This window comes from Pelophylax lessonae (assembly GCF_965119305.1).
Source record: "Pelophylax lessonae genome assembly, chromosome: 2".
Lineage (NCBI taxonomy): Eukaryota > Metazoa > Chordata > Amphibia > Anura > Ranidae > Pelophylax > Pelophylax lessonae.
In genome coordinates, this window is record NC_138769.1 from 604,460,797 (window position 1) to 604,474,742 (window position 13,946).

Consider the following 13,946-nt stretch of genomic DNA (forward strand, 5'->3'; position numbering starts at 1 on the left):
TACATCGCTGGACTCCTCCCCCTGTTTTCATTCACAGCGGGAGTCGGGACAGGGGAGGAGCGATCGCCGCTGCTCTGCCCCGATCGTCGGGGAATCGAGTGAGGAGATCCGCCCGCCTGTGTAAACAGAGCGGGCGGATCTCCTAAGTGACAGGGAATGACAGATCGGAGTGTTCAGCATAGCTGAACATCCGATCTGTCCTTCTGTCACTCAGTCACCTCCCCCCCCACACGTCAGTAAGCACCAGGCATACATTAACCCCTCCCTCTCCAATAAAATTAACCCCTTCCCTGCCAGTGTCATTTTTACAGTAACAGTACATATATATAGCACTGATTACTGTAGTAATGTCACTGGTACCCCCAAAAGTGTCAAAAATGTCAGTCAAGGGTCCGATCTGTCCGCCACAATGTCACAGTCCCGCAAAAAAAATCGCAGATCACCTCCATTACACGTTAAAAAAAAAAAACACCAAAAATGACAGAAATCTTTCCCGTAGTTAGTAAACGCAATAACTTTTGCGCAAACCAATCAAAATAGGCTTATTGTGATTTTTTTTTTACCAAACATAGGTAGCAGAAAACAAATTGGCCAAAAATTTAAAAAAAATTTGATTTTTACATTTTTTGGGGGGGAATTTCATATAAAAAAATGTTAAAAATATTGTTATTTTTTCAAAATAAACGCTCTTTTTTTGTTTATAGCACAAAAAGTAAAAAGCGCACTGGTGATCAAATACCACCAAAAGAAAGCTCTGTTTGTGGGAAAAAAAGGACGTAAATTTCGTTTGGGTATGGCGTCGCACGACCGCGCAATTGTCAGTTAAAGTCGCACAGCGCCGAATCGCAAAAAGTGGCCTGGACGTAAGACAGCAAAATCCTCCGGTGGTAAAGTGGTTATGATGACTTCAGTACAGCAAATATATTTCTATTAATTTAATTTACATGGAAGTAATATAATAATTTTCATAAACTGTTGGTAGCGACTCTGCCTTTTTCAGTGGCCTCTCTAATAAATTTAGAATATATTATTACTGATGTAGCACCCTCCCAGGTAGATGCTAGGCAAACTATAAAGGGGGGCTTTGTCTGCTTATCAGCCTTGATTGTTCAGCTAGGCTGTCATGTGTTTCCAGGTGGGCCTGGTGAGCTTGGGGATTCTCCCCACTGGGGGCTCCTGACCAATAGCACACCAGGGCTTGTATCTATCCCAGAGGGCAGAATATGCCGTAATGCATCCTGGGATGGGGTATAAGTCTGAGGGGAGCACATGACAGAGCGTCTTTGGTGAGAAGCAGAGTCCCAGGAGGAGGGTGACGGCTGTCTCTCCTCCTGTCAGCGTGAGGAAAGTGTCCTGGACAGTCAACCTAGAGGACAACAGGTTGAGCCGAGCTGCAGAACGGGATCCAGTGTGCTGTGGACCAAGTGGAGTTGTTGGGGCGAACGTTTCCAGGAAAGCAGTGCCTTGAGTACTGTAAACTGCCCAGGGGTCTGCCTAGGATAGGGGACCACTCCAGAAGGTCAGAGGGATCCAGGAGCCAGCTAGCCAGTAGAGGAGGCTTAGAAAATAGGGGTTCCAGAGTCTAAGCCCTGAAGAGAAGTCTGTGAAGAGGGTGCCAGTGTGGGCCCTGAAGAGTTAAGAGTTACAGCGGTGTTTACAAGTAGCTACCTAAGCCAGGAGGGCTAAAGGGAGCAGTACAAAGGACTTTGTGTCACCGGGGAGTGTCAAAGTTAGTTAAGTGTTAACAGACAGCAAGTCAGCGTTAACAAGCACCAACCGGCGTTGACCGGCATTCAGCCGGCGTCAAGTCAGTGTCAAGAGGCATTTTTCTCAGTTGTCCCATTACTTTGTGTATAGTTGAGCCAGAGGAGTATCTCACTCGTTCCCTTCTCCCATCCAAGTTCCTAAATAAATACAAAACCCAAAGTTGCTGGACTGTTTCCTGTCTCACACTTGGAGAACATGCTTAAATGTGCTGTTGTTGCTAGCGGTAACCCTGGCGGACCCACATCCAGCAAAATGGCTGGGATCCCGCTACACTATGCTAAGAGTAGACTGAGCTAATGCTTTTGTAGTGCTACCCCCACAGGAGCAGCTTGAATTTTGGTGCCCGGGTCTCCCATTGATTAATCCACAGTTACAGGGTATTTTCACACAGCCAGGGGGTTTTCGGGGGCCGCAATGGCCACTGGGACCCACCGATCGTTCAGTGGAATGACAGAACGATGGTCTGCCTATGTAAACAAGGTAGACTGCTGTTCTGTCACAGAGGAAGAGAGAGATCTACAAATATCTCTTTTCCTCTAATAAATCCAGTCCCCCTACAGTTAGAAAGCACTCCCTAGGAGCACACTTAACCCCTTGATCACCCCTAGTGTTAACCCCTTCCCTGCCAGTGTCATTTATACAGTAACAGTGCATATTTTTAGCAATGATCACTGTATTGGTGTCACTGGTTCCCAAAAAGTCTCATTTAGTGTCAGATTTGTCTGCCGCAATGTCGCAGTGCTGCTAAAAATCGCTGATCGCTACAATTACTATTAAAAACAAAAAAAAATAAAAAGTCAATAAATGTATCCCATAGTTTGTAGACACTATAACTTTTGTGCGAACCAATCAATAAACACTTAGGGCTCTTTCAGACGGCCGCTCCGCTGTTCTTGTCCGCTGCGGGACTTTTTTTTTACGGAGCGTATGACATTTGTGTCATCCGCTCCGTATGCCCGCATATCATCCCATCCGTTTGCGGATGATATGCGGACATAATGTAAGTCTATGGGCATTGAGGATGTCAGCGGATGACACCGCTGACATCCGATTTTCCTTCCTTTCCGTTTTTTGAACGGAACAAAAATAGGGTTCTGTTCCGTTCCAAAAAACGGAACAGAACTGAAAGGAAGAAAATCGGATGTCAGCGGATGGTATTCCGCTGACATCCGCAATGCCATAGACTTACATTATGTCCGCAAATCATCCGCAAAAAAATAGGATGATTTGCGGACATACGGAGCGCCCGTGTGAAAGGGCCCTTATTAGGATTTTTCTACCAAAAATATGTAGCAGAATACATATTGACCTAAATTGATGAAAAAATTTGATTTTTTAATTTTTTTATTGGGAATGTATGATAGCAGAAAGTAAAAAATATTGTTTTTCTTTTTCAAAATTGTGGTTCTTTTTTTTTTTATAGAGCAAAAAATAAAAACCGCAGAGGTGATCAAATACCACCAGAATAAAGCTATATTTGTGGGGAAAAAAAGACATCAAATTTATTTGGGTATAGCGTTGCACGACCACACAATTGTCAGTTAAAGTAACGCAGTGCCATATCACAAACAAATGGCCTGGTCATTAAGGGGTTGAAACCCTCCGGAGCTGAAGTGGTTAAGAGTCTGCCCTCATGTTGTACCATGTGTTGATGGTCATGGAAACCAAGTTAGAGCTGAAGCAGATACATGGAAGGAGCTGGACTAGATAGAGATACTCTTACCTGAAGAGGGTCTCGGAGGAGCTGGAAGGCAAGCTGCCATCTGGACCTTGGAAGAGGAATCTTTGCCCAAGGAGGTCAGATCTTGCAAGAAAACATCGTGTACTGATCTCAAAGGGTCACCGATTTATCTGTCTGCCTCTGCCCATCAGCATTTGTTTTTAGAGGTCACAATTATAGGACCTTTCGCTGATTCAGTTATCTGTCCTTCTATTTCATGCATTTTTAGTATCCCACAACCCTAAACTCTATCTCTTGTATAGAAAAAAGACCTTACGTTCACCACACAATACAATCCTATTGTACAATCGTTTTCAGGTATGTAGTACATAGATCTGGCTGATTGAATACAAATTGATTGGATGGTTTAGGTGGGCCCCCATATTACATAGTTTTGGTAGATCTAAGTGTAACAAGGCTCATTGTAACTGAAATGTGTGGGTCTACTAATGCATTTTCATAGTTAATCTTTATTGCAAGTAGTTCCATTCTTCTGCCACAAGATGGAGCTTTGTGAACTTTGGATTTATCATCAGTAAAAAAGATTACATTTCAAAAAGACTTCAAAGTCCAGCAGGCTGTTGTATGGGTGTCTGGGGAAAAAAGACTGGTGTTTGAAGAAGGGCAGGCCCTGTCTATGAGGGAGACAGGGAGAAAGGTACAGGAAAAGACTGTGCCTTACAGTAGAGACAGTGCCTGTCAGTTCCGAAGAACTGGTAAAGTTGCTGCCATCTGTCAAGACAAGTCTGTGTCCATCTCACTGTGTGCGGGAGCGAGAGATCATCCTGAGGCCTAGTACTGGAGCCGCCAGAGTCCCAGACCTGCTTATTTCTGCTGTGACACTCTATCTATAGGCTGTTTCTGCATCGCAGAGGTACAGCTGTATGAATACTGCAGAAGTTCACCTGGAATCATTTTATCTTAAAGGGGAACCAGTGTTCATCACCAAAGGAGACCTTCTTTTATAAATACTGGGATGTGGGTGAGTGGAATATTAATCCTTTGTGTCACCCTAACTGACTCTGTAGGGAAATCTATTGAAAGACAAACCACACTATCCCTCTTGAAGGCACCACCAACTATCCTTTGATGTTCTGCAACCGTCCTGCTGCTCAGAATTTTATTCCTGAACATCTGAAATACATCTAATATTATACTCCTGCTAATTAAAGTGGAGTTCCGGCCTCAGAAATGGTTTGGAGATAAAAATACCCCTGGGACAGTCAGGGCTAGTACATTCCACAATGTATAGCCCCTGAACTGTCCCAGGTCCCACTTACCTTTTAGAAGAAATACTTACATTGATAATTTCTTGTCCAGCGCTGCCATGTCAGGTGTGGGCAGCTGAAGCCAGCGTGTCCTCTTCTGTGTCCTCTTCCATGTCCTCTTCGTCCCAGAATGCGCCTGCACAGGCCCCGCTCGTCTCTTCCGGGGCGGGCGCGTCATCCCTGCACAGCTTCTGGGCATGCCCAGAGGCTGTTTAGCAGGGAATGGGGCGCCTGCACCGGCACTGACGAGCGGGGCCGGTGCAGGCGCATTGACTCCTGGGAGCGATGACATTCTGCTCCCAGAAGTCAACGCAAACAGGAAGTGACGGTTCAGGCCGCGGCCACAGAGGGAGGAAGTAGAAGGAAGGTAAATATACTTTCTTCAAAAACAAGGTAAGTAAAGAAAAAAAAAATCGGCACTATCCATTTGTTTTTTAGGGGATTTAAAGCAAGTGGATTCCCCGAAGGTGTTTTTGAGGCCAGAACTCCTCTTTAACTCCTTGCTGGACACTTTGCCACTCAGTACCCTTAGGAAATCAGTGTTCTACAACCGTTTCTTTATTACAGAAAGCATTCTCTTTATTGACTAAACTTCTTCAAGAGCTCCAAGGTGGCAAAGATTTACTTTGAGGACTGCAGTAAAGTGCCTGTTACTTTGTTCAGTCAAAAGTTTATAGTCATTTTACTGTCATTGCATTATAGCCTAGGCCCTAGCCTCTTCACCATATGTGACTCCAGGCGACTTAGTCATTGTTCTATTTATACCAAATTCACTGTCACCTTATGTTCATTTCCAATGGGGAAAGCTACAGTTTATGCAGCCTTATCAGAATCTAAGGAGGCACTCCTACTGCATTAAATGATATTTTAAACTGTATATGACAAAATGTGTACTGCATTGTGATTTCCTGTTATTTTTGATTACTCATAATCTTAATAGCACTTGTTATATACTATGTACTTGTTGTTGTCAAGGTGTCGAGTCTCATGTCAGGGTGACCCTGAGGCATTTACCAAATGTTGTCAATTTGTGTTTGTTAAAGGGTATACCTGAGGTGTCAGCGGTACAGAGGTCTTTGTAGAGGTCAAGGTAAAAACAGAGGACCCAATTCAACCAGCGGCTCCTGCGGGAGTAGCACTACATAAGGTTGATTGTACAAGGTGACACCTAGTGACTAGAGCAGTGGTTCTTAACCTGGGTTCGATCGAACCCCAGGGGTTTGGTGAGTCAGTCTCACGGGTTCGGCGGAGGTCATTTCTGAACTGGTCTCTGAAAGACAACAGCAGAAGTCACACTTATTTGTAAATATTCATTATTATGTTTTTGTGTGAAAATCATGTTTTAATGGTTTTGTTCTTTAATGGTTTTGTTAATTTTGTGCACCTATGTATAAATATATACCTAAATATATACCTATGTTTTGAATTTGAAAAAATCATATTTTATTTTTCCAATTAAGAAGGGTTCGGTGAATGCGCATATGAAACTGGTGGGGTTCAGTACCTCCAACAAGGTTAAGAACCACTGGACTAGAGCCTGATTTTTTTGCTTTGGTCCAGATTCAGGTACCCAGAGAACAGGTAGGAGGAACCAATTATTTTCAGCCACTCTCTTGGTAGCCATCTTTACATCCTTTTTTCTTTTAATTGTTTATTTAAAAATTTTCAACATGACTTGGCCGAGAGTCTAGAGTCATCATCAAATTACAAGCATGTAGACCTTCTTCCTTCTTTATATTTGCAGACGTTTTGTGCCTCGTTGTGCTTTTCTACTATTAGGGATAGAAGAAGAACGAGGAGGAGGTTTGAGGTTATGGTCACTGGGTGGAGACAAAACCGTAACATCTGACAGACAGTGCTTCTCACATGAAGATTTCACTTCTTCATTTGTCACAGAGGACACTCTGCCTGAAACTGTAAGTTAAACAAATTGAATATTTTTCTAAATTACTTTGAAATCTATATTTCAATGAATAATTCTGTGCATCTACATATTCTTCCATTAAGCTGAGCTGTTTGTGTAAACTTTATAAACATTTTGTAAAGTGTTTCATTGTTGTCAGTATATTGTTTTTTGCACCCTGAAAATTAAATACTTTTTAATATATATTATGATGTTTTTAATTTTGTTTGTACTGAAAATATATATTTTTCATCAATACACAAATTCTTCTAATCTTCCAAAATGTTGCTCTTCAGCTAATTTTTCTTTGCATACAGTTTCCAGGAGTAATTTACAATAATTTTTGTAAATGGTATGTTCATATAGCAGTTGTACCTATATAGAAAATCAAAATAATCAGTTCACAAATTTTGAGAAAGTATTATAACACAAGTTTAGGTAATTTAGGCTGAATTTGGGCATTGTTAGAATATATGCAGCTTTGTATTTATTATGTGTTTTATAATGTATGTTTTTGTGCACTGACACACATTTAACTGTAACGTCTGCTGATTGTAATACACTGCATTAAAATGTGTTTCAAACACGCATTTTGCTGCATTCTTGTTAATTTCTATGGGCACCCAAAAGGCACAATTAAAATTGACATAGGCTGTGTTTTTGGTCACACATTGCTAGGGGTGTTCCTAAACCCACTCATCCTGGGCACGTGTGCCAGGTCTCCTGTTAAATGCTCCAGGTCTCCTTTTCAGTAGATATTGCTGTCAGTGTCATCCCAAGTATCTCCCATCCCTGGAGACACATACATCAGTACTTACTGAACTGAGATTATGAAATGGTTTAATGCACATCTAGTCTTCAGTAAAAATTGCATTTCCGCTCATAATTCTTTAGAATTATTTATGCCTAAAAATGCAAGATCTCCTTATATGCTAGAGCCACATCTCCTTTACAATGCAGTAGCATATTCACATGAGATTGGGATCATCTACTTTCCCAGGATTCCACAACAAGGCTGAGTATCTTAAAGTGGTATTAAACCCATAAGCAAATATTTGTTTTATTATTATTATTATTATTATACAGGATTTATATAGCGCCAACAGTTTGCGCAGCGCTTTACAATGTGAGGGAAGACCATACACTTACAATACAATTCAATACAGGAGGAACTAGAGGGCAACTTACCATTTCTTAGATGTAGTGGCTGCATTTGTTTTATTTTTTAGTCTTTCTTTTTTTATTTTCAAGTGGTGATCTTATTTTTCAAAAGAACAAGCTGTTCTGCAGATTTAGTATCTAAAGAGTTGAGACAAACCATTTACCACTAACAGAGGTGCTTACAATAATCAGCTTTTTTTTATTTATGTAAAACATTTATCCTAAAAGGAAGAAAAAAAACTGTTGCTATAACTGCTTATAAAGTGTTAGCTGGATTTTGGCTTCAGGTTTCAATTCACCGCATAAGATTAAGGAGGGAGGTGAAGGGAGAGGTGAGGGAGAATAGAAGGTCATCCACATACGGGGAGATCTTGTATTGTTTGTCTTTAATTTTCCAATTTGAAATCCTTAGATGTTTGGGTTGGCTCTCACTCTGGAAAGGAAGGGTTCCAGAGAGATGAAAAGGAGAGGGGAGAAGGGGACATCCCTGCCAGGTCCCATACATGATACTAAATAGGTCTGAAAGTGTCCCACTGACCTTGGCCACTGCAGGGGGACTCATATAGATTGCTTGTTTCCACTAGAGAAAGTTGGGACCTAGGCTGATATTTTGCAGCACAGAGATTGTGAATTGCCAGTTGACCCGATCAAATACCTTGATACGTTGATAGAAAAAGGCAGGGAGTCTTTGTGTGGGAGGTAGAGTTTGACTTTGATTTGTTAGTGTATCTAAATCTGCTAGTGCATCTAACGCTCCCCTCCTTTCAGACTGACAATGCTGCTGTCCAAATATCCAAATGACTAAATATTTAGGGATTATTGCATGTAATCTGGAGATTGGTGTCTAAAGCAATAATGCAATACTCTAGGGACAGGTTAGTGATGGGTTAAATCACCTATTTTGGAAAATAGTCACTGAAGGGTTAAATAAAATAATATAGCCAGTACTCTGAAAACTCCTTGCTAATGGTTTAATGCATATTTTTTGGAGGCTGGCACGAAGGACTTAACAAATTTACTCTGTAGACTGGTCATTGAGGTGTTCATTACCATGCAATGGAGATCTGGTCATTGAGGGGTTTATGCACATACAGTTCTCTGAAGCCAGGTCACTGGAGGGGTTAATACATATGCACCGAAGCCTGGCCAATTAAAGCACATATTTTGAAGACTGATTACTGAATCATTCACCAATACATACTGAAAACTGGTCACTGAGGGTTAGTACATGTAGAGATAATGCACATACACCATTGCTGTGAAAACTGGCTAGTACTCTTACTGGAGGGGCCATCTCATTGGACATTGGGGAGTGAGTTGTATATGCGGGGGGGCAGATATTAGTGCTATTGTGTGTTCTATGGATGGGATCTTACTGGTTTAGAGTTTTCCAGCAGCAAAATGGAAATATACATTCATCTTTTATTACTACTAACAAATGTTGGTACGCAGGACAAATTGGTTATATTGTAGGATGAGAGACACTGGTTTGCTTCAGGCTCTTTCCTTTGGTCAGTGTGCAAGAGATAAAAAAAGATGGCACTGTTTTATATGACTGAATTTATGGGACATGGAAAAAAATGCTGATGGTAACAGGGTCCAAGGCAAATTGGGTTGTTCTGCTGGGAACAGACAGGGGAAAGCAGAGTGGGTTACAGGTGGAGAGGCAATAATGTGTATCTGGAACAGCAGAAAGTAAGGCCCCTTTCACACAGGCGGACCGTTCAGACACAGTTTTTTTTGCGGATCTGAATGGTCCCCCTATGCATCTCTATGGGGGATTGGATGTCAGCGGAGATATGTCCGCTGACATCCGATCTGTCAAATCTGGACGGATGGAAACCCTATTTTCCATCCGTCAAGCCGATCGGATCGGATCAGATGAGAACGGAACGACGGTCCGACCGTTCCCATCCGGTTTTCCCCATAGAGATGCATGGGGAACTGACAGCTGTGTCTCTGCACACAGCGCGGAGACACAACTGTCATCCTCCTGCTCAGCGGGGGATCGGCGGCTCGATCCTCCGCTGAGAAAAACGGAATCCGTCCGACAGACGTATAGTGTGAAAGGGGCCTTAAGAGCATGAAACTTAGGAGGGATGAAGAGTATTTGATTTACAGCACAGCATACAGTGTAAAGCAGTATGTTGTACAGCACAGTGTACACAAGTAAACTGTTCAGAGTATTTGACACGTGTCACATTTTACATAGGAACTAGCATTTGTTTTTAGAAAAAAACTCAAAGTGGATGGCATCATAATTGGTGTGCCTTAAAGTCTGATGAATTCTAACAGTTCCACGCCATTACTTTTTTTTTTATGTATGATAGAATCAACAAGTAGAGTCCTGGAGTAGGCAATAGACTCCTAGAGAATACCAAAAATACTAAAACACAGCCAGATATTAGAGTGTTGGTTTTCCTATTCTTTCATGACACATATCATGTAGTCAACAACAAATGGCTCACTGCCTATGATTAGCGGTGTGCAGTGATGGCTTCCTGGTGGGCTCGATCCAAACACACTCAAGCCCATCACTACTGAGGGGTCTCTAGCCAGGGTACACTTTTCATTATTAGTAGAGAACCACTTTAAAACAAGTAGTTCTGTTATACCTAATGGTGCACTTTTATCACATTATCATCACTTTAATTCATGGGTTAGCTAGTGAGGTTGAAAAAAAGATACAAGTCCACCCAGGTCAACCTATGATGAGTGTGTGTGTGTGTGTGTGTATAAGTGTTTATGTCAATAGTACATCGTATATCTCTGTATGTTGTGATCATTAAGGTGCCCATCTAATAGTTTTTTTTAAACTTTCGATGCTCCCTGCTGATATCACTGCTTGTGAAAGAATATTCCACATCGTTACCGTTCTGACAGTAAAGAGCCCTTTACGCAGTTTAAGGTTAAACTGCTTCTCTTTTAATTTTAGTGAATGGCCACGTGTCTTTTTAAATTCCCTTTCGCTGAAAAGTTTGTTCCCAATGCTAGGGTCCCCAGCACGGTATTTGTACATTGATATCATATCCCCTCTCAAGCGTCTCCTCTTCAGCGAGCACAAGTTCAATGTTTGTAGACTTTTCTCATAGCTGAAATCCTCCATTACCTTTATTAGCTTTGTTGCCCTTCTCTGGACTCTTCCTGAGGACTGGTGCCCAGAACTAGGCAGCATACTCGAGATGCGGTTGGACCAGAGTCTTGTGGAGTGGGAGAATTATCGTTTCATCTCTGGAGTGAATCCCCTTTTAATACAAGCCAGTATTCTGTTGGCTTTGCTTGCAGCAGCTTGGCATTGCATGCCGTTGCTAAGCTTGTCATCTACTAGGACCCCCAGGTCCTTTTCCATCCTAGATTCCCCCAGAGGTTCTCCCCCTAGTAACTAATTTGCATTCGTAATTTTGGCACCCAATTGCATTACCTTTTTTTTTACAACATTAAACCTCATTTGCCATGTAGTTGCCCACCCCATTATTTTGTTCAGGTCTTCTTGTAAGGTTTCCACATCCTGTGTAGAAATGATTGGCTTGCTTAGCTTAGTATCGTACGCAAAAACTGAAATTGACCTGTTTATTACATCCTCTAGATCTTTTATGAAAAATTAAACAGGATTGGTCCCAGATCCTTGGGGGACCCTACTTTCCAAACCAGACCATTGCGAGTACTTGCCATTTATCACCACCCTTTAAACTTGCCTCTGAAGCCAGTTTTCAATCCAGGTACTCACCCTATGGTCCATACCATATGGGGAACTGTTATAAATGCCTTTGCAAAATCCAGATACACCACATCCACAGGCCTTCCTTTATCTAGATGGCACTTCTTCATAGAATGTTAATACATTGGTCTGGCAAGAAAGATTCATCATAAATCCATGCTGATTACTACTAATAATACCGTTTTTATTACTAAAGTCTTGGATATAGTCCCTTATCATCCCCTCCAATATCTTGCAGACTATTGATGTTAGGCTAACCGTTCTGTAGTTCCCAGGGATATATCTCGGCCCTTTTTATAAATATTGGTGCCACATTGGCTTTTCTCCAATCAGCTGGTACAATTCCTGTCAGTAAAGCTGCCCATAAAAATTAGGAACAATGGTTTGGCTGTCACCTGGCTGAGTTCCATAAGGACCCACGAGTGTAAGCCATCTGGTCCCGGAGACCTATTTATGTTAAGTTCTTCATGTCTATTTCTGAGCCTGTCTTCTGTTAACCATGCGGGAGCTTCCTGTGACGTGTTATTAGGTGATGCGCTAAGCAATGTTATCAGTATGTTCTCTTAACTGTGCTTACACCTTTTAATGTGCTGCATGTCACATACTCCCCCCACACCTCACTCACAAAACAGACCAACGACCACAATACTTGCAGCTGTTTTTTTCTGCAGAAAATAGAGTCAAGCATGTAACAAATGAAGTGCTATGGTTTCTTGGTTTTCCTTTTGCTTTAGAGACCATTTTCTGAAATTATCACATATTGGGGTTTATTTACTAAAGGCAAATTCACTGAGCCCAACAAGTGAACTTGGAAGTGCATTTGGCAGTGCAGCCGCTGTAGATATGAGGGGGACATGCAAGGAAAATAAAAAAACAGCATTTTTGCTTACACATGATTGGATGATAGAAATCAGCAGAGCTTGTGCTGATTTCAGATCTTTCCCTCAGATCTACAGCGACTTCATTTCCAAGTGCACTTGCAGTGCAGTAAAGCAACCCCATAGTCTTTATCTCATAAACTAACACATACTATTAGTATAATTATGCTTGTAATGCAGCCTTGGCATTAATACAAGTAGGTAATTTTCGATACAGTGAACGGATCTCCCCAACCAGCTACTTGTGACTAATTCCTTCCATACCTCCTCTGAGGCAATCCTGATGTCACTGTATCAGTGTTGTCTAAAAAAGGAAAGTAAGGATGGATGAATTTGCAGTGCCAGGTATTTTATTCTGACAGCTGGCACCTACAGCTGTCAGAATACCTGGACAGTTTCTGGATCTGACTGGATGCAGCTTCAAAAGTTCGGCAGAGAACTTTTCCCCTGGCTCCTTCCACAGAAATGAATTGAAAAATCAACTTTTGTGAAGCCAGGGGGTGCCGACGGGGCTGCTCACAGAATCAATTAAAGTGTTACTAAACCCACAACAGTAAAATCAGTCTGTATGCAGTAAAGCAGGCTTGTTCTACTCACTGCGGAACCTCTGCTGATAAAACAGAGCCTTGGGGGCACTCTGCACATGCTCAGTTTGGTCTGTAATGCTAGAGAGTTTTTTTTTTTTTTTTGGAGGATGCATGTGATCAGCACAGAGCCAATCAGCACTGTCCAGACAGAGGGTCAGGGGTCCTGCAGCCTCAAAGGACAGTCAGGGGGAGAATGTAAACTCCTCCTACAAGCTTTAACCAGTGTCCGGCCAGACACGGATAGAAGTCTCAAGACTGCTATATACTGCTGATGAGAAAAGGTATTTAGAAGTTTATATTTACTAAAATAATTGCATTTCCATGTTCTGTGTGCTGTGGGAGACAAGATATTGTGAATGCAGGGTCCTGGGTTTAGTAACAGGTCAGATTCAGCAGGACTTGGCCACAATTTTATTTGTGTGTGGTTTTGATTTATCATCCACCTACCCAGCACCACCCCACTTTGTTGTTACCGCCCCTCTCTACAGGTAAGTGTCCCAACTATTTCACTTTCATTGTAAGCCAAATATGCTGATAATGCACAAAGCGCAAAGGGGCTTACATACTAATTAGCTTTTTTATACTCTGCAATGAACTGGAGGAGGCTGGGCAGCAGAATTATTGGAAAATAACTGTTAGTCACCTGGAGTAGCAGCATAACAACTTTTATTTATCTACAGTAATACAAGCCAATGCTGGAGCTAGCTTGTAACATAATCTCTGGTTGCCTCTGCTACTTGACCGCAAGGCGCATAGGCCCTGGAAATAATATTAACATAATAACAACCCCCCCTTGCCCCCTCCCTGTATAAAAAAAACACACTTACAATCATTAATTTGGAAATGGCAAGGCCACAACTTTATTTAATTTCCAACACCAGAACATGTAAACCTTTAGACCAGTGCCAATCACAGTTGTACTGTGAGCACTCTTTGACATTAAC

At 41.9% G+C, this 13,946-nt stretch overlaps 1 protein-coding gene across 1 annotated transcript in view; it reads left to right on the forward strand.

The window, feature by feature from the left end:
- The first annotated feature begins 6,622 nt into the window (after positions 1–6,622).
- ITGB7 (integrin subunit beta 7) overlaps positions 6,623–13,946 on the forward strand; it is a 164,247-nt gene continuing 156,923 nt past the window's right edge. The window contains exon 1 of the mRNA XM_082248388.1: positions 6,623–6,671. The gene's annotated coding sequence lies outside the window, so the exon portion shown is untranslated. The remainder of the gene's footprint in view (positions 6,672–13,946) is intronic.